Raw genomic sequence first — 22,338 nt, forward strand, 5'->3', positions numbered from 1 at the left:
GGTCACATTCACAGGTTCTGGGGATTAAGATGTGGACATCTTTGGAGGACCATTATTCAGCCTACCACACTATTCTAAAATAAAGTTTATTAAAAATAATAGACAAGTTTTTAGTAAATCTAAGAGAAAAAAGGAGCTCACAATTAAATAAAATAAATAAGGAGGCTGTGCAGCAGATACAAAGAATTTTTAAGACTATAAGGGAAAAATACATAGGACTTGCCTTCCATACAGGAGACCTAGATTTGATTCCCAGCCAACGCACATCACACACAGCTGCCACGTCTCTGTTGGCAGTGGCTTGTGTGTTGCTATGATGCTGAAAAGGTTTCGGGGAGCTTCCAAACTAAGACAAACTAGGAAGAAAGTTTTGGTGACCTACTTCTGAAAACCAGCCAATTAAAACCTATGAATTGCAATGACCAGACTGCTTTTTGTTTTGTTGTGCACAGGGATGCTATGAGTCCAGAGCCGACTTCATGGCAGCTAACAACAAAGGAAATAAAACATTTTTTTATCTAGATAAAATCAATGATTTCATGGGCAAAAGGGTGTTATGGAAAAAATTAGAGAAAGAGCCATAATACAAAGGGAAAATGTTGTCAAAGAAGGCTCTGGGGCAAGAAGTTTTTAAATGATTATAGCTTCTATTTTTTTTTTTTTTTTTAGTGAGTGCTGCTAAGGAATGGGAAACCTTGGTGGTATAGTGGTTAAGTGCTATAGCTGCTAACCAAGAGGTCGACAGTTCAAATCTACCAGGCGCTCCTTGGAAACTCTATCCGGCAGTTCTACTCTGTCCTATAGGGTGGCTATGAGTCGGAATCGGCTTGACGGCGATGCGTTTGGTTTTTTTTTTTTTTGCTAAGGAATGGATAGAGCCAGAATTCAACCCAGCATTTGCCATGTGCTTTCACAGCTTCATTTTGCCTCCTTACATGGGTTAGTCTTTTCGTACTTTCACAGCACAGATTTTTCCTATTCTCTCAACTCTATCCCAGAGCACGAAAAACTACCCAACTCATTTTTAGCTCCCCAATGCTATGAAGCACAAGCTGTAGAGACAGGCTCTCCTCTCAAGCTGTGTGATTTTAAACAAATTCAGAACCTCTTCGGGGCCTCAGTTCTTTATCTGCAAAATATACATAATGCTCTATCTGATCTGTAGAGACGTTGTAAGAATTACATAAGAAAATTCATGTTAAGTATTTAGGGCAAACTTGAGGAACTTATTACAACTGCTATTAGGACTATTGATAATAAAACCTAACAAAGACAGGATAAAAAGAAAATACTTAATATATTTTAAAATTCTAAATTTACCATTCATTTGAATTTAAAAAATATTTGAAAAGAATACTCCACCAAAAACAAATAGAAAATATCAGTTTGGTTTAATATTAGAAGCTTGATTGTTGTTCTATCATACTGATATATTAAATGGGAGAAATAATATGATCATCAGATTTTGAATGACACGGATAAAAGTATTACAATCACTCTAATGGGAAAAATCTCTGTTACCTATGAACTGAAGAATACTTCCTTAACAACTTAAAGAATATATCACACTGACACCTCGTATCATTAAAAAAAATTACGCATTGGAAAAATGCCATTAGAGACATTTCCATTAACATCAGGAACAAAGCAAGGATGTCTGCTGTCACTCCTATTGTATTAATACTATTTGTAAGTTTTGATCACAGCAGAAAACAGAAATATGAAGTGTGATTACTGGAAGAGGGGGAACAAAGTTATTATTTGCAGATGATGTAATCATATACCTAGAAAACTCTAGAGAATCAGCTAAAAATAATTAGAAGAGAGGTCAGCAAGATGAATGACTACAAATACCAATGTACTTCAAACATACCAGCAAGAAGCAGAAAATATAACCAGGGAAAGATCTCTTTCGGCATAGTAATAGAAATATAAAACACCTAGAAATATGAGCTTAATAAGAAATGTGTCAGACCTATGTGAAAAATACACAGAACTCTACCAAAAAACATAAAATAAGGATTAAATAAATGGAAAGACAAACAGCATGTTTGTGTGAACTATCCTGAAAATATCAATTATTCCCACATTAATTTATAGGTTTAATGCAACCAAATAAACTCACAATGACATTTTCCCGTAGGTGATTCTCTGGAAGAATAAATGAGTAAGAATAGCAACAGTAAATCTGAAAGAAGAAGACTGATGGGCAAAGGTGAACTTATTCTGTTAGACAGAAGATATATTGAAAAGCTAGAGTAGAGAGTGGTATGGGCACAAGTATAGATCAATAAAAGAGAACAGTCTGAAAAACAAAACAAAACAGAACCAGTCTATCACATAAAAAGGCTTGAAATACTACAAAGGCAACAACATGAAACAAAGGAATGGATGGATTTTTTAATAAATGGAATATAGATAATCAGAAGTCTGGAAAATGTCAAACTATATCCGTACCTTATCCCATATGTCACACCGTAATCAATTTTAGATATACCTAAATAATTCAATGTATGTAGCAAATGACACAATACACATACTAGATCTCACAAATCTACATATCATGTTTAACCTATTTAATTGCCAACTCAGGCCTAGTGAGGGTCAAGTGGATGCTGTCATTGTAGCTGCGGGGAGCGTCCAGTACTGTAGGCTTCCTAGGGAGATATTTGGCAGTATTTTCCAGAAACCAACAAACCTCAGGTCATTTTTTTTTTTGCACAAGGATGCTTGTTACATTTTGTTTATAATACCCAAAACTGAAAAGAAATTAAATGCAAATTATATTAAATGGTTGAATCAAATGATTAAGTAAATTCTGGGACATTGGTGAGATGAAATATTTGCTACCATAAAATTCCAATTTTGAAGAACCTTACGGGTGTGCTAAATCCTCACAATATAATTTTTAAGTAAAAGTGCAGAATTCAAAACCATACCCTGGAGAAATTATCTCTGGTGTTTAGGTTAGGGTATTTTAGTTCAATTCTTTATACATGTTTAAGACTTTCAAGTTTTCTATGATAAAATGCACTGTTTCCACAATCTAAAAAAAAACTGTGCATGTGTGTATACGTGTATTGAACATGCAATATGTCTAGCTGGTCAGCATTCTCACCAAGGAATAAGTCAAACATTGAAACTTAGAAGTATATTGTTTTGGAGGTCCAGAATGCTTTTTATTTTGAAAATTCACCCTTCTCTCTCTCTCTAAACTTGTCCTATTTCTCCAAGAAACATGGTCATATATGAAACTGTTTATACTTATGCACTTTTTTCTCTCTTTATGAGAAAGGAAGATATTTAAGTTTGCTTTTTATTTTTACAAGTTTATTAAAAGATTTTTAAGATTTCACTTTGCTAAAAATGAAAAAGATGTTAGTGGCAGTGCATACTTTGTTGCCTAGGTAGCAGAAATGCTAATAATTTTATCAAATATAAGATTTTTAAAGCAACCTCTGCCTAAATTAAAGTAGTATTTCCAAATGGTTAAAAGAGTCCAAAGGATCTGTCTTGAGCATTATGTTCTTTTAGGAACTATCTATATGAGATCAAAGTGACAACAGCAACTTGAAAGGTTAGATAGGAAGCTTATAGGGTGCAGTGAGTTATGTTAACGGGGGAGGAACAACCCAGCAAAAGAGGGTGAGAATTTAAGTAGCGTTACTTCTGATCCCTATTCTCTCTCTTTCTGTTCTCTCTCTCTCTCCAGACACACACACATATATTATTTTTAAAGATATTTACTTACAATACTCTAAACTTTTATATCTCAATTACTTTTCTGAATGAATTTCCTGGGGCCAATTTGGGTGTTTGCATGCCCGGGTAATTTCTTCTCCAGCCTCTCATTTGGGAATTTCCCAGTGTTAATGGCTAACTTCTTTCATGGACAGCTACCCATATGCTCAACCTAACATGAAGTCTGATAGTTGACAAGCCTTACACTTGCTGATGGAGCTTTTATTGCCTCTTTCTTGTATCCGAAACTAAGATTTATTTAACACATATTTATTGAGTACCTACTATGTGCCCAGAAGATTTCTTGGCACTGGGAATACAACAGTGAATGAAACACTCAAATCCCTGCCCTCCTGGATCTTACAGTCTAATTAATGGTGGGAAAGAAAAAGTAATCAACATAGGTAACTGAATTGTTCAGTATTTTAGAGGTTGATACATGGTATATAGAAAATAAGGCAAAGAAGGAAGAAAGGGGGGAGCTGGGGCAGATGTACAACTTTTAGTTGGATAACTGGATGGTCACAGTGGACCTCACTGAGAAGGTGACATTTGTGCAATGACAACAGAGAATTACAAAATTTCTATTAATAGAATGTTTGGGTGCCAAGAAGGATCCATGAAAGATTATTTACATCTAGACATAAAACCCAAAATATCATTGTGAAATTCAGGATATGAGATCATAAAGTGCCCAGCAGTGGGAGCAGGACTGGGGGGTGGAGAGCAGGCCACATGTAAATGGATGAGAGCCAGATTGACCTCAAATTTTGCAACAGTCTCAACATTGTGAAAATGTCAATTCTACCAAAAATGATCTACAGATATAATGCAGTCCTGATCCAAACGCCAACAGTATTCTTTAAAGAGATGGAAAAATCAATCACCAATTTTATATGGAAAGCAAAGAGGCCCAGATAAGCAAAGCACTATCAAAGAAAAAGAACAAAATAGGAGACTTCGCACTACCTGATCTCAGAACCTACTATACAGCCACGGTACTGATATACATAGACCAATGGAACAGAATTGAGAATCCAGATGTAAATCCATCCACCTATGGTCAGGTGAACTTTGACAAAGGACTGAAGTCCATTAAATGAGGAAAAGACAGTCTTAGTAAATGGTGCTGGCAAAACTGGATGTCCATCTATAAAAAAATGAAACAGGACAGCAAAAACTAATTCAAAATGAATCAAAGACCTAAACGTAAAACCTAAAACAATGAAGATTGTGGAAGAAAAATTAGGGACAATGCTAGGGGCCCTAATACATGGCATAAATACAATGCAAATCATAACTAACAATGCACCAAAAGATAAACTAGATAACTAAAACAAACAAACAAACAAAAAAACAACCAGAAAAAACAACTAGGACCTCCTAAAATTAAACACGCTCATCAAAAGACTTCACCAAAAGAGTAAAAAGAACACCTACAGACTGGGAAAAAAATTTTGGCTACAACATATCCCACAAGGGTCTAATCTCTAAAATTTGTAGAACACTTCAACACCTCAATAACAAAAAGACAAATAATTCAGTTGAAAAATGGGCAAAGAGTATGAACAGATACTTCAACAAAGAAGACATTCAGGCAGCTAACAGACACATGAGGAAATGCTCTGCATCATTAGAGAAATGCAAATAAAAACTACAATGAGATGCCATCTCGCTCCAGCATTACTGTTAGTAATAAAAAAAAAAAAAAAAAAACAGAAAATAACAAACGTTGGAGAGGCTGCAGCGAGATTGGAACTCTTATGCACTGCTGGTAGGAATGTAAAATGGTACAACCACTACAGAAAAAGATATGGCGCCTCCTTAAAAAGCTAGAAACAGAAATATCATATGATTCAAAAATCCCACACTTAGGAATATATCCTAGAGAAATAAGAGCTGTCATACGAATAGATATATGCACATCATGTTCATTGCAGCATTGTTCACAATAGCAAAAAGATGGAAACAACCTAAGTGCCCATCAACAACTAAACGGATAAACAAATTATGGTACATAACACAATGGAATACTATGTGACGATAAAGAACAATGATGAATCCTCAAAACACCTGACAACATGGATGACTCTGGAGGGCATTACGCTGAGTGAAATAAGTCAATCACAAAAGGAAGAATATTGTATGAGACCACTATTACAAAATCCAAGAAAAGGTTTACACACACCCAGAAAAACAATCTTTGGTGGTTACAGGGGAGAGGAAGGGCGAGGGGGGGAAATCACTAATTAGATGGTAGATGAGTTAACTTTGGTGAAGGGAAAGACACACAACATAGGATAAGCCAGCACAACTTGACCAAGGCAAAGTCATAGAAACTTCCTAGACACATGCAAATACCTTGAGGGACTGAGTTATTGAGGCTGAGGGCTGGGGTAATGGTCTTGGGAGACATCTAGATCAGTTGGTATAACATAGTTCATAAAAAAAATGTTCTACATCCTACTTCGGTGAGTAGCATCTGGGGTCTTAAAAGCTTGCGAGTGGCCATCTAAAATGCATCAACCAGTCCCATCATGTTTGGAGCAAAGAAGAATGAAGGAAACCAAAGACACAAGGAAAATATTCACCCAAAAGACTAATGGACCACATGAACCACAGCCTCCATCACCCTGAGTCCAGAAGAACTAGGTGATGCCTGACTACCACCACCAACCACTCTGACAGGCATCACAATAGAGGGTTCTGAACAGAAAAGGAGAAAAATGTAGGGAAAAAAAATCAAATTTACAGAACAAAACGAAAGACCAGACTTACTGGTCTGACAGAGCCTGAAGAAACCTCCAAGACCATAGCCCTTGGACACCCTGCTAACTCAGAACTGAAGCTACTCCTGAACTCCACCTTTCAGACAAAGATTAGACTCTAAAATAAATAATGACACACATGAAGAAAGTGTTTCTTAGTTCAATCAAGTGTATGAGACCAAGTGGGCAACACCTGCCCAAAAGCAAAGATGAGAAGGCAGGAAGTTACAGGAAAACTGGATGAATGGACCCAGAGAACCTAGGGTGGAAAGGGAAATGGGGAGAGTGCTGTCATATTGGGGAGATTGCAACCAATGTCACAAAACAGTTTGTGCATAAATTTTTGAATGAGAAACTAATTTGCTCTGTAAACTTGGACCTAAAACACAATAAAATAATTAAAAAAATTTTTTTGCAACAGTAACAGTGAATGCTAAAAGAAACTGGATTAATGCCTTTGAATTATGAGGGAAATAATTTCAATTTAGACTACAAGGCCATGGCAATCTAATAATAAAACATATTCAGATATACCAGTACCTTAAAAATCTACCTCACTTGCACCTTTCTTTAGAAGTTACTGAAGGATGTACTCCAGTGAATTGAAGGTATAAACTAAGACAGAGTTTATACCTGATGAAAAAATAGGCTTAGCTCTATCCAGTTAAGTAAATAAAAATAATAAATATATAGGGAAGAGGGAGGATGAGAAGTGGGGAGAATGGTTTAAGTAAGTTGAATCATAGCCTATTTTAGCAGATATTCAATAACTAATCTAATATCTTATGTTGATCGATCAGGAAATAATGATATAAGCTGAAATATGATGGTAACTGTCTTTATCTCTGTCTTAGTTATCTAGTGCTGCTATATACACTAGAAATACCTCAGATGGATGGCTTTAGCAAGTAGAAATTTATTTTCTCACACTTTAGGAGGCTGGAAGTCCAAATTCAGGCCGCTGGCTCTAGGGGAAGGCTCTCTGTGTGCTTGCTGGCTCTGGGCAAAGGTCCTTGTTCCTTGCTTCCTCGGTGATCTTTATGTGGTGTGGCATCTATCTTCCCCCATCTCTGCTTACTTCTCTGTCCTAATCTGCTCTTTTTATATTTCAGAGGTAACTAGCTTAAAACACACCCTACACGGATATTGTCTCTTAACATAACAAAGAAAACCCATTCCCAAATGAGATTATAACCACAGGTATAAAGACCAAAAAAACTCATTGACATCGAGTCAATTCTGACTCATAGTGACTCTATAGGACAGAGTAGAACTGCCCTATAGGGTTTCCAAGGAGCTGCTGGTGGATTCGAACTGCCAACCTTTTGGTTAGCAGCTGAGCTCTTAACCAGGGCTCCAATCACAGATATAGGGGTTAGGATTTATAACACATATTTTTGAGGGACACAATTCAATCCATAACAATCTCCAATGTCTATGATCTTGTCAACGGAAGCTGCAGAGCAATGCTTAACCGCCCAACTGGTTGTCAATAATAAGGGAAGAGACAAAGATGTAGAACACAGAAAGGGGTGAAGCAGGAACTTTGGGAATCAGAGCATAGCTAGATGGTTTGAAGTTAAGTGGAAAGACAAGAGTTTTCTGAACTAGAAGGGGAAGTGTGGGACCTCGGAAAGGAAGGAATTCCTAAGGGTGCTTTCCCCACCAGCCCAACATGTTGATGTGAATATAGTAAAGATAAAATACACTCAAATTTTTTGCTTGCAGTTCAGGTTTATACAATACCTTGAAGGCTAATTTATCAATATTTTATTGATTAATTAATTCATTCAAAATATATTGTATGCCTACTATATATCAGGCATTATTGAGCTGATGGGGGCAATACATGTAAACATATTCTTTCCCAATAAAAACAAAAAAAATTTTCTGAGGGATTCACAGGTAGTATCTAGTAAGGGGGGATTGGCATGTAATGATTAAATTACATAAAATGTTATAGGTGCTGGAACAGAGGTATGTCTCCCAAAAGGGACACCAAGAATAAAGTGGTCCATTCTCTTTGGGGAAGGTAAGATAAGGACCTGCCTGGTAGACAGATTGAGGATTGTGCAGCCTTGAGAAAGTGTTTACCTTTATATCTTTGAAAATACAATGATTGTCTTGTGAATAATCCTAAATAAAGAGAGTTAAGAAAAACACTTTGAGGTAAATCAGCTTTGAAAACTCCTATTTAAAACATATCCCCAAATTAAAACTCCTTGTCAAATAACTCCTGAACTGGTGCAATGTCTTCTTTAGTGTATTAGAGATCATATTTACCTTAAGGCTTGGAGTGAAGATTACAAAACAATATACGTGCAGTTCTTAGCATGTAACAGATACTCTGTGAAAGTTGACGATCATGATAAAATTTTGTGTGTAAATATTTCCCTGCACTGGTGCATAAAAATCAAGAGCCAGTTCAGCACTGCTTCCACAGAACTTTCAGAAGACCGTGGAAGGCTGGAGGCTGCATGGGCCTTAGAGATCCAGTCCATCTTTTTCATTTTATTGTCTAGGAAACGGAAACACAGAGACATTAAACGATTTGCTTGACATGCTCCAGAAAAGTCTGCATAAAGCATCGCGACATTACATCTGAGATCCTGAAAAAACAATTGTGTGTCTTGAGGCAAGAGACACTGGTGAATTTGAGTGCCCTTCACTTTTTCTGACTGGAGCCCTGGTGGCGTAGTGGTTAAGAGCTAGGCTGCTAACCAAAAGGTCAGCCTTTCCAATCCACCAGCTGCTCCTTGGTAACCCTATGGGGCAGTTCTACTATATCCTATAGGGTTGCTATGAGTCGGGATTGACTTGATGGCAGTGGGTTTGGTTTGGTTTTCTTTTTTTCTGAGGAGTCCTGGTGATGTGGTGGTTAAAGCGCTGGACTGCTAAGTGGAAGATTGGTGGTTTGAAACCACCAGAGGCTCCGTGGAAGAAAGATGTGGCAGTCTGCTTCTATAAAAATTTACAGCCTTGGAAAACCTATGGGGTTGCTATGAGTCAGAATGGACTTGAAGAAAGTAGGTTGTGGGTTGGTTCACTTTTTCTACATTATTTAGAAAATGTGTCAGCAAAGTCCTGCTTACAAACTGCAGACACAGTGTACTTCAGGAGTCGTCTCTCTTCTCCTGAAATCGGTGATTAAACCAAGCAGTCCTGGCATCTATTGTTCTACAAGCTAAAATCAGAGTAATCAAAACTCACATCTCTGGGTACAAACAATTCCTGGACTGAGTTGCTATTTTCCTCCTTTTTAACATGATCCACAGCTGTCAAGTAGATTCTGACTCATAGCTACCCCTCTGTAAGACAGAATTGCCCCATAGAGTTTCCAAGGCTGTGATCTTTACAGAAGCAGGGTGCCACATCTTTCTCCCTCTGAGCAGCTGGTGGGTTCCAACTGCAAACCTTTCAATTAGCAGCCCAGCACTTTAACCACTGCACCACCAGGGCTCCTCATTTTAACATTATATAACAGTATTATATCATTTTCTGCCATATCTGTATATCACTTCCCATAATTGGTGAGGAGTTAAAGGAGATGTTAATATAATAGTTAGAGCTTGTAGAAGGGAAAACACTATAAATCTATTCCTTTTTCCTCTGACAAATAAAGAAGAAATTAACTTCTGTCAGTGTTAACCCAGAGCCACAGACAGGATCTCTGTAACTCACTGGTATAGCCATGATACCATCATTATAGCCCTGTAGTGAAAGGTAGGAAGCATGTAGTAAGTGCGAGTCTCTCACACATATCCTTTCTTTGCCCAGAGTCCCCTTCAAGTGAAATTCCACCTCTCCTGTCCCCGCCTCTTTTTCCCAGTGTACTGAGAAATATACGAGCTTACATTCCTTGGCCTTCAGTTTCCTCAACTCTAAATATATGATGTAATACTTTCATTAGTGGTTTGCTGAGATAAATTATATAGTCTAATTAGTAAAGCTATTGGCAAAAATAGGTACACAATAAATACTATTGACCTTCTTCTCCCTTCTTCCCCCATTCCTTCCTCTTTTCTTTACTCTCTCTATTCTTTCTCCTCCTTCCTCCTTCAGCTATTGCCTAAATATATTGGCCCTACTGCCAGCATCCTACAGTGATCTTGGGTCCCTCTTCTTTTTTGGACATGCCTTTCATTTTGTGAAGTAGAGGTAAATACAGCATCTGATTAGAAGTTGGGCTGAGATCTTTCCATCTCTAAAATTCTGCAGTTCTGCTTCATGGAACCAGACCATCCAGCAGTCACAGTGGGAGTGTTTCTAGGGACAGTTTGGATATACAAAATTTTGCTTTAAAGCTTGAGTTTTAAACTGCTCCTTAACAAAATCACTCATGTCCTCCAGTGAAAGTGACCCCTTACAGCATTTAAAAAAAAAAAAAAAAAGAATTCGAGAGAGCTGCTTAGGTTGGGAAGCTCACACCGTCCTCCGTGATCCACTTTCTTCAATGGGCTAGTTTTCACTGTGTTTGAAATATTAAAGATCATAACTCCATATATAGGAATACTTTAAAAAATGTAAAATGTGCTTGACTTTGGGAGGGAAAGCAGGAAGAAAAAGAGAGAGATCAATAATGTGTAGCAGGTTAAGAGAGTTCTTGTTAACTCCAGGAGATCATTTTGGGTTCTGTATGTACTTCGACTTTTGAATTTGAGAGCTCAATAGCAGATATGCCTACTTTATTCCTATACCTCCTAAGCTGCCAACAGTTTAAACAGGGGGCCTAACTGTTCTTTTCTGGCTGTTCTAGTGATAATGAAGCATACAGCAGCAGTTTTGATTTTAGGAAGAAAGAAGATCCGTTCAAATAAAAGACCGAACCAAAAACCGAACCCATTGCTGCCAAGTTGATTCCAACTCATAGCGACATTATAGGACAGAGTAGAACTGCCCCATAGAGTTTCCAAGGAGATCCTGGTGGATTTCAACTGCTGGCCTTTTGGTTAGCAGCCATAGCTCTTAACCACTATGCCACCAGGGTTTCCAAAAAAAGCAGCATGGCTCAAAACTAAGTTAGAAACTTAAGCATAAGAGCTTCATATATGAGCCTTAACAATATCAACTACCTTGCTGATTGTCTAATTGACATGAGTAAACTGTCATGTGGTAGAAAAAGCACTGGCACTGGAATCATAAGAGTGAGGTTTAAGCCATCTTTTGCTTCTTTCCGGTTGAGTCCCTCTGAGCTCCTCTCTAACCTTTCTGAGACTCAGTGTCCTAATACGTAAAATAGAAATAATAATGCCTCATTTCCAAGATTGTTGAGGGATTAAGTTACATTTAAGAAGATACTATAGTTAATTAATGTTATTCATGGTATTTATGTCCTATAAAGTTGCCATAAACACTGAATTAGGAGCCCTGGTGATGCAGTGGTTGAGCACTCGGCTGCTAAGTTAAAGATTGGTAATTTGAACCCACCAGCTGCTCCACGGGAGAAGGATGTGGCAGTCTGCTTCCTTAAAGATTTATAGCCTTGGAAACCTTATGGAAGCAGTTCAACTCTGTCCCATATGGTTGTTATGAGTCAGAATCAACACAATGGCAATGGATTTGGGTAAAAGTTGAGTTGTAAATGCTAAGCCATTGCTCCCAGGGGAAATATGGGGTTAGGTTCCTGTGAGCCTCTGGTCACAACATTATTTGTCAACCAGTCAGTACATAATCTTGTTTTGTGTGTGTTTCTGTTTAAAGACATCTTATTTAATGTATACTGTTGATTCATTAACATGAAACTCACAGCCAACAGCACCGAAACTCATGCCACACGTGTTTTCTCTGTAATGCACATCGCAGCCTTCTTGCACTCAGGATACTAGTTAGCACTTCAGCACTATGCTTAGTGGCCGTTTTAAACAGCATAGTCATCAACAACAAGGATAAATATGTGAAAAATGTGGAATTAAAAGACCACGAAAGATAACTTGTTTACAATATGAGAGCTGTAACAAGAAGACAGGGTGTCGTCTTGTTGGATCTTAGCTGAGAACATGCACATTGGGTGACTCAGATTTTTTGTTGCTCTGCACATGCTCATGAATGACCATGAAAGCACCACGAGTATCGACTTGGGGGTTACAAATAAATTTTAGTGAGCAGGCAACTTCATTGGCACCCTAGTGGCACAGTGGTTAAGTGTTTGGCTGCTAACCAAAAGGTTGACAGTTCGAATTCACCGGCTGCTCTTTGGAAGCCCTATGGGGCAGCTCTACTCTGTCCTATAGGGTTGCTATGAGTCAGAATCCATTCGGCAGCAACGGGTTTGGTTTGGTTTTAGGCAAATTCATAAATATGGGTTCCACGAAGGACTAGAATTGACTGTATACAGTAGAGTTCTTGGCACAGTTTGATTTAATATAAAATGGTTGATGTTTCAGTATGAAAAAATATAATTTATTTTTCAAGTAACTGGTCTCCTGTGTATCAGCATAAGGGTTGGGAAATTCAGGCCTATCCAGAGTTCAGATAAAAGTTGCTAGTAAGGAGAGGAATTGTTTAATAAAAATTAAACATTTCCATGCCTTGAAGCCAACAGCCAGCTGGAAGAATATTAACACCCAATACATTAGGAGAGCCAGTGAACAAAATAAGATGGTACCCTGCTATCATATGGCACGTGACTAATTATTTTTAAAATCCTCCCATCTAAAATCCTAAGGAAAACTGGTGGGTATTAGTTAATCATACTTGCAAGAGAAATATTTCATAGCACAAATATTTTATTTACTAGGATTTTATATACACAGAAAGGGAAACAATTCACTTGATTTCAGCCAACCAGTCTTTCTGGGAGATTCAGAACACATCAGTTAAAGTGAAATTAATAATTAAAATATAAAGCCACCGTTTCTTTTTAAGCTACAGTTATTGGCTTCAGTGGAGTGAAACCTCTCTAAGCAATCAGCATTTAGTCTCTCATCAAATTTGTTTTTTCAGTAAAAGAGGGTGGTTTTTAAAAAGCTGGCTTTGAACTTCTGGTCAGTTATTGTACCTGACTGGGGATAACCCCGAGAATTGGAAAGCTTATGGATTTTTTTTTCCTTGTTTAACAGTTATATATCTGTATCTCCAATTTTTACATCAGCTGTGAGACAGGCAGAATCAAAGATTCCACCCAGTAGTGTCAGGCAGTCTTCTGAATCACTAATTCTTATCCTACTTGTCAGGTGGGAATCATGGCTGGGCAGGAAAATCATACTAAACCTACGTGTAGAAATATGAGAAAAGAGATATTTAATTTCACAATGCATAGCTGTTCACATGCTTACAATCATGGAAATATTAGCTATTTATGGCAATACATTTTAATTTCCTACTGGAAGAAAATAATAATGTTAGAGAGTATTGTGAGTGTGAGACAAAACCAGCTTGTCAGTGCTTTTCAAGAGAGAGGAAGCAGTGCTGTGCCCTTCTTGTTAAGATGAAAACTCAGACTCACTGGACCTCCAGGCTGGAGAGGGCTTTAAAACTCCTAAATGGAAACTAGCAGAACATTTTTTTTTCTCCTTTGTCAACAAACATTTCACACTGGTGCTAATTCAACCAGTTGCCATTATTTCCTACTCACAGGGACCCCATGTATGTCAAGGTAGAACTGTGCTCCACAGGTTTTCAATGGCTGAGTTTTTGGAAGTAGGTCACCAGGCCTTTCTTTCAAGGTGCCTCTGAATGAACTTCAACCTCCAACCTTTCAGTTAGCAGCCAAGTAATTTAACTGTTTGCATCACCCAGAGACTCCAGTGTTAATCCCAAACTGAAGAAACCTGTTGCTGTTGACTCGATTCCGACTCATAGCGACCCTATAAGACAGGATAGAACTGCCCCATAGGGTTTCCAAGGAGCAGCTGGTGGAGCCCAACTGTCAACCTTCAGGTTAGCATCTGAGCTCTTAACCACTGTGGCACCAGGGATCCCCAGTGCTAATTAAAGGGTCTAAATACAGAGGTGGCAAATGAGCTTCTCTATGGATTCTGGTGAAATTATAATGTATTGATAACAGCACTTATTATCAACTAGAAATTTGGTAACATATCAGAGGCTGTATTTCATTGAATGTCTTAGTCACTTTCAGTTTTTATTTTCTGGGTTCCTAAAGGTCATAGAGAAGGAGGAAACAAGCAAGCAAGAGATCATAACTGTGACATTTTTTTTTCCTGATGTCAAGTTTTTATATGTCAAAATGTTCTTGAAAAAATTTGGCCCCCTTTCCCCTCGCTCCCTGCCTGCTTCATGCCCAGATGTGAATGGTTAAAACAGTTCGGAGCCTGAGCTGAAAGTGACATCTTAATTTCGATCATCCACGTCATTTGGAATCTGCTCACTGAGAAAACGCCAGCGATGATTTGGTGTGCACAGGTTAAAAAGCCAGTAATCAGGAAATAGTTTCATCTGCTCCTCCTTCTTATTCTTTCGTTTTGCTTACCTGGCCACTCCACTAACAGTTAGGACATCTGTTCCGTTCTAAAACGCAAGAACCACATCTTAACCTCACAGATGTGAAATCTCTCCTGTCTCTAGTTCATTTTACATTTAAACAGGTTTCAATGATTCCTCTTTTACATCCCTGAAACAATTTCTGTTTTCAACTAGATGCCACACGAAGAAACTTAATGTCACCAGCCTTTTTTTTTTAATGTTAACTGCTCGTTCCTTATTATAATTTGATATTGTTATTCAACTATTGTAAATAAATGCTAATTAGCAAAATGTCAGTTGACTTTCAAAGCAGCTGCGGGTGGCTTTTTTTTTTTTAATAACAGTTTCATGTTTATCAGCAACAGATGAAGAACCACCATACCCAACAACACAACAGTACATTATGGCTTCAATATATGCATTTTATATTAGGCTCAATGCAATGTCTACTGAATGAAATATTTTAGTTGATTTTTTTTTTTTTTTTTAATGTGGCACCAATGGAGCTGTAATAAATAGGTTTCAGTGGATAAATTCTCAATATAGTTAGTTAAAACGTAACTTTTAAAAGAGTAATAAATGAAAGACAAGGATAGCAAAGAGTATAGAAACAGATTTACAAAGAATCTTGTGTTTTCCTAATTTTGAGGCATTTGTAATAAAATTATAGGCTAAAAAGAGGAGATTCCCAAGAAATTGTTGGGACCAAACAAATGTTTACAGAATAAATAAGAAAGCTACATCTCTGAACAGTGGGAAGACCGTCGCTAAATTGGGGAATTTAGAAGTTAGTGGAGATTAACCTTAAACTTGAAAATGTGTTTAAAGAAGTATGTCTTTCCAGACATTGGACCAGAATCCCACGCCTCAGGAAGTACGTGGTGAGCCATATTCTCTTATTTAAAGACCCGGGCGTATTTAGAAGTATGAACTAGGTAGGCTCAGTTCAAAAGTAATGAAGCTATTAGACACTTAAGAAATACTGGGAAAAGATTGTCATGAATCCAAGAGGAAACCTAGAGCCAATTGTACCTGACAAAAGAAGAAATACGGGAGCAGAAAGATAAAAAGTATGTGCTTTTATTACAGGAAGCTTATCATACTTCTGATTATGGTGGAGTTTCTTGCAACAGATCAGGTCTCCTGAAAACATCTAGAAAATCCATATAAAACACCAAGTACAAAATACATATTTTTATAAGGAATCAAAGAGCAGCCAAGATAACCAGGACTTGAGGACCCAAGATACCACAGAAGACAGAAATTGATTGAGGTGAGCCCTACATTATCTGAGCCACATTTAGGGAATTTGCTAATTTATGACATGGAAGGAAAGACTGAGAACCTGGGCACACCATGGATGCTAAGAGGCAGACAATCCCATAGAGCTTCAGCAATCTTACATAGTCAGGAGGAGAAAAATTGGAACAGAAGGAGGCAGGGTCTGAAGGGCCAAAATATATGAAAGAAGAGAGGTGAAAAGGATATTCTGCTTTTCACCTAGAGGCTTTGTTAAATTGTTAAGGCACACAGGGCAAGAAATCAAACGACATATTGCATTGGGCAAATCTGCTGCAAAAGGCCTCTTCCAAGTGTTAAAAAGCAGAAATGTCACTTTGAAGACTAAGGTGGGCCTGAACCAACCCATGGTATTTTCAACCACCTCATATATATGCAAAAGCTGGACAATGAATAAGGAAGGGCAAAGAAGAATTGAGGCTTTTAACCTATGGTGTTGGTGAAGAATATTGAATATACCATGGACTACCAGAAGAATGAAAAAATCTGTCTTGGAAGAAATACAGCCAGAATGCTCCTTAGAAGCAAGGATGGTGAGTCTTCATGTCATATACTTCGGACATGTTATCATGAGGGACCAGTCCCTGGAGAATGACATCATGCTTGGTAAAGTACAGGGTCAGCAAAAAAAGAGAAAACCCTCAGCAAGATGGTCTGACACAGTAGCTACAATAATGGGCTCAAGCATAGCAACAATTGTGAGGATAGCGCAGGATTTGGCAGTGTTTGGTTCTGCTGTACATAAGGTTATTATGAGTTGGAACTGACGTGATGGTACCTAACAACAGCAACAACAACAGGGCAAGAGGCTAAAAAGTCAAGCAGGAAGCAGATAAAAAGCAAAAGAAGTTTGGGACAGTCTGATGGGTTGAAGAGATAAAAAATGGAGCCAAGGATCTTCCAAGGAAGAAGGGCTCTAGTAAAAACTTTAGACTGTCAATTGGTATGTCAAAGGTATGCATGCCCTTACAAAGATCACTTGAGTCAGTTCAGTTCCTGATTTTATTGAGGTGATCTTCTTTACTACAGCCATCCTCCAGAGAATAAGAAAAATCCTTCGGGAGAAAGATAAGATCCTTCTGAGCATCTGCCATTTTTCATAAATAATGTGTGCATTCAATAAAATATTACCAGGCACACCAAGAAACAAAATTAGAACCATAAGAAATGAAGTTTTAAAAAGCAGATTAATGTGTTGAAGAAAAACAAATGTTAAGAGGGAGAATTTTACCAAAGAAATGAAATCTATAAAAACATCAAATGGAACTTCTAGAACTGAAGAATACAATGACTGAAATTAGGATTTCAGTAGAGGGCTTATGTGTATTTTGGACCCTACAAAAAAGAGAATTTGTTAACTTGAAGATAGGTCAATTAAAATATTCAGATTGCAATACAGGGAGAAAAGGATGAAAAATGCAGAAAACAGCATAACAGGTATGTGCAACATGGAGAAAAAGTCCAACAGACATATAATTGGAGTCACTGAAGGTGTGAAGGGAGAAAGAGACTAGGGCAGAAACAATATTCAAAGAGATTATGATTGAGATTTTCCCAAAACTGATAAAAGTTATCAAAGAAGTGCTACAAACTACACCCAGAGAAGAAAGATACATTACCTTTAAAGAAGCAGCAATAAGACTGTTAACAATCGATTTCTCAAAAGAAAAAAAAAAAAAAAAAGCCAGAAGGCAATGGAGTGCTGAAAGAAAAATGAAAAACAAAAATGCCAACTTGGGATTGTTTATATAATGAAATATCCTTCAAATATGAAAGAGAAATAATCATCTTTCTATACAAAGGAAAACAGTAAATTATTCACCAGGAGACCTGCACTAAAGGAAATACTAAAGGAAATTCTTTGGATAAACGGAAAGTTATTCTAGAAATCCAAGAAGGATGTACAGCAATAGAAAAAGTAAATGGTAAATCTAACTCATATTAACTGTTTAACCCATTAAACCCATTGCTGTCGAGTCGATTAATTGTTTAGTGGGACTGAAATATATATATAGAATTAAAATTTGTGACAAGAACAACACAAAATTGAGTCAGTTTGGAGTTAAAATGTTTTATGGTTTATTACAGGAAGTAAGAAACAAAAAACCCTATTGAATTGGTCAAACCAGTCCTTAGGGTCCTTGTGAAGGCATCTCGATGGAGCTCAGAGTGAAGTTAATCACACAATGGTGTTGGGGGTGGGGGGCCTTGAAGTCTACAAAAAACACAAGGCTGAGGGAAATGTCAAGGCTGTTTGGGGAATATGATTAAGCAGCCCTTTTCCTCAGTTGTGGGGCTATTACTAGAATAAAAATCCTCATGCATAGAGTTTTCAATTATTTTAGATGAAGAAATATTTTCATTGACATGTCTTTCATTGCTTTCCCCCATCTATATTCAGCTTTGTTCATGTTTGGTTATTCAACACAATCGCCCTTTGATCAGTGACAGGTTGTTCTTTTTTCTTTTTTCGTTTTGTTTTCTAGAACAAACTGAAGCTAAAGGTAAGAACTTGATGTCCTTTGTGGTAGATCAAGTGAATTTGGCCATAGGACCAGATTTCATAGATAAGACAATGGTATCCACGCCCCAGTGACATGATGGGGAGTTTATAGTTAGGGAGCAAAATGTGGCTTCAAAACTGGATTGAAAATGATCTACAAAAGAATCAAATGGAACTTCTAGAACTGAAGAATGTAATAACTGAAATTAAGATTTCAGTAGAAGATTCGACTATGTATTGACACAACAAAAGGGATGATTTGTGAACTGAAAGATAGGAAGAAGAGATTTTTCCCCAAGAATATAATCACATGTGATATAAACACAATTATCATAAAATTGGACACATATTAAAAACTTTCAGGGGATTTTAGTTTAGAGGAAAGAAATGTATCATTTATTGGGCCTTTTCACATGTTAATTGTGGGATATTGAACACTTCTTTTAAAAAATGGGGCTAATATCTAATTATCTCTTTTGTAGTGTCCAATAGGCTATTATGGAGCCCTGATAGCATGGTGGATAAGAGCTCTGCTGCCAACCAAAAGGTCAGCAGTTCGAATCCACCAGCCGTTCCTTGGAAACCCTAGGGGGCAGTTCTACTCTGTCCTACAGGGTCGCTATGAGTTAGAATTGACTTAACGGCAAGGGGCTTGGTTTTGGGTTTAATACGCTATTAAAAATTATTAACTTTTGAATTTTTTGGTTGCTTTATTTTCCCTTTTTAGAAGTTGTATTGATTCTTTAAAAAAAACCTACTCTGTCACTTTTAATGCTTTTCTTCTACCAAGTCTGCTTTTTTGTTCTTTAAGCATCATGTGCACTCTTGCTCTAGAGCCTGTATCTGATAATTCTAACAGTGAGAGTATTTGCAATTTTGTTTCAACTGACTTTCTGATGCTTTGGTTACTTCTGTACCTAATTCTTTGACTATACGCTTGGTCCATGTGCTTAAAAATCATTTGTAAGAATAGAGAATCTATACTTGCTTCTGAAAGATGTCTGGAGGAACTCCGCTCCTACCAAGTTCAAGCTTGAGGATCCTTGAGCCACCTGTGGATGAGAAGTCCATCTGCTTATTTGTAGGAAGGCTGGTCCATTTCTGGCTCCCTCTTACACCAGGGTAAAAAAAAAAAAAATTACATCCCATTAAAGGTTAAAGTTTACTGTGGGAGGATTTCTTAGCAGATTTTCTGCCTTGCGTTCGCCCTAAGTTTTGATTTCTATCCTGTTCACATCATGAAATCACCAAAATGAAAGTTCAATGTTGCCAAAGTCAGCAAATATTGTCAGGGCAAAAGCTGCCTCTGTGCTTGCTTCATATTTCCTGTCCACTTAGTTCTGGTAGTTCTTTTCTACCTTGTTAGCTCTTGGATGCATTTAAAAAATAACCCATTGCCGTCAAGTTGATTCCGACACACAGTGACCCTATTGGACAGAGTAGAAGTGCCCCGTAGAGTTTCCAAGCAGCGCCTGATGGATGCAATTAAGTGCGTGCTTTTTATATTATATTCAACATCTTTGTTTGTTTTCAATAGGATGGTAGAGCTGGACAACTTACCTGCTATTACCAGAAACTGGAAGCACAAAATAATAAATAACCTCTTTTATGCCGAGATTAAATACAGAAATTTGAAATTCAAGTGGATATGTACTTTCTAAGCTGAAAATAGCTGTTAAACTGTCAATTATTATCATTGTTATAGGGTAGATGAAAAAAAAAAAACATCGTATGTTGTACGTTGGCCACCATCTCGTGTGAGGATGTCTTATCCCGATAGAATGACTCTAGTGTAGCAAGCACCCACTCACTAGTTAGTCAAAGAAGAAACTTTATTAGAGATTTGCTATAAACCAGGAATCAGAAAGCTAAAACTTGTGAACCAAATCACATCCATGGCCTGCTTTTGTCAATAAAGTTTTATTGGAACACAGCCATGTTCATCTGCATATATAGAGTCTATGCCGCTTTTCTGCTATGAAGGCAGAGATAAGTAGTTGCAACAGGGCCCCTGTAGCCCACAGAGCTACACTGTTTACTCTCTGCCCCTTTACAGAAAAAGTGTGCCAACTCCTGCTATAAAGTGTTCCTCAGAGGGCTTGCCTGGCCAGCTTAAGTGCTGGCAGCAAGCCAACTCTATCAAATTATTTTCTGCATTACTTTCATACAGCTTTAAATACTGAAAGCTTGGACTTGGTATGATAAACTCTTCAGCCACGCTGAGAAATTTAAACAGGAAACAGCACTAAAAAAAGTAAAATATCTTTAAGGAGTAACACGGTAATTAAATCATTACTTTTAAACAGCTCAGAAAAACTTTTTATTCCGCTGCATAGCTATTAATTCACTTAGTTTCTACTTTTAGAAAGCATTATAAAGTCAAGGTCTTGATTTTTTTATTAACCTGTAATGCTTGGGGCTATGTAAAGCAGAAAGGGTTTAGAAGAAATGGAAATTCACAAATGGCAAGGAAAGAAGAATCCAGGTACAGATGGTAGAGAATGGCATGGATTTAGCAGATACACAAATCTCTTCCTCTGTATGGAAGAGCAGGGCGTGTGGGGCAGTGGGAGCAGGCAGGGAATGGATGCCAAACAGCAGGATACTTTCTGCGAAAACTCCTGCTTTTCAGGCTTAAGGATGTAGACCTTAGTATAAAAATCAAAGAAAAAGAACCTGAAAAGGGAAGTTATGTTCAAACTCAGTTCTGTGTTTCTTTTTTCCTCGACACTAATGAACAGAGTCTATGGTGTTTCTGTTTAAAGGTCCCTGGGTGACATAAATGGTTTGCACTCGGCTACTAATCTAAAGGTTGGTGGTTTGAACCCATCCAGCAGTACTGTGGGAGAAAGTCCTGGCTATCTGCTTCGGTAAAAATTATAGCCGAGAAAATCCTATGGAGCTCAGTGCTACACTGTAACACAGGGGCTCTGCTGTGAGTGGGAATCAATTATACAACAACAGGTTTGGTTTTTGGTTTTGTTTTTATTTATGATGTCAGTTAAGCTCCCAGTTGTGCCTGGGCTTTCTACGTGTAAACCGGTGGTGATGACATTCACGCGACCATTGTGAAGACCGTATCAGTGTTTCTGTGCAGAATTTCAACTTACTAGAGAATGCCCCCAAGTCAAGAAGATGACCAGGTTGAAATGTATCTTTAGGACATGAGCTGGGAGTCATGCAAACACCACTAGTTCTGAGGTGAACTTGTTTGTGTTACTAGATAAAAGCAAGAACAAAATCATTCGTCCAACCCAGAGCTCTGCTGGACAGTTGCCTCCTGAGCTGTGAAGGAGAGTGTAAAACAGGCGCTGGGTCCAAAAGTGAGGCATAAAGAATAATGGGATCATTTCTTTATAGGGAATCAGCTGCCTTACATGCATGCCGCTTTGTTTATTAATCCATCTGAAATTCCCCGGGGGATTTTGAGCTGGTTCCTTGCCTGCCGATGAGCCTGTAATGCTGTGACAATCAACTGTAATGACTCCAAGACGGACCCCTCTAAATCACTGCTGGGTCCTGCTGCCAAAACCCGCCTGCACCTGGGTGGCTGGCTAACAGCACCATCATTTTATTCTGGTTTTCATGTGAAATCTACTGTCCTCT

Source organism: Loxodonta africana, chromosome 25 (assembly GCF_030014295.1).
Source record: "Loxodonta africana isolate mLoxAfr1 chromosome 25, mLoxAfr1.hap2, whole genome shotgun sequence".
NCBI lineage: Eukaryota > Metazoa > Chordata > Mammalia > Proboscidea > Elephantidae > Loxodonta > Loxodonta africana.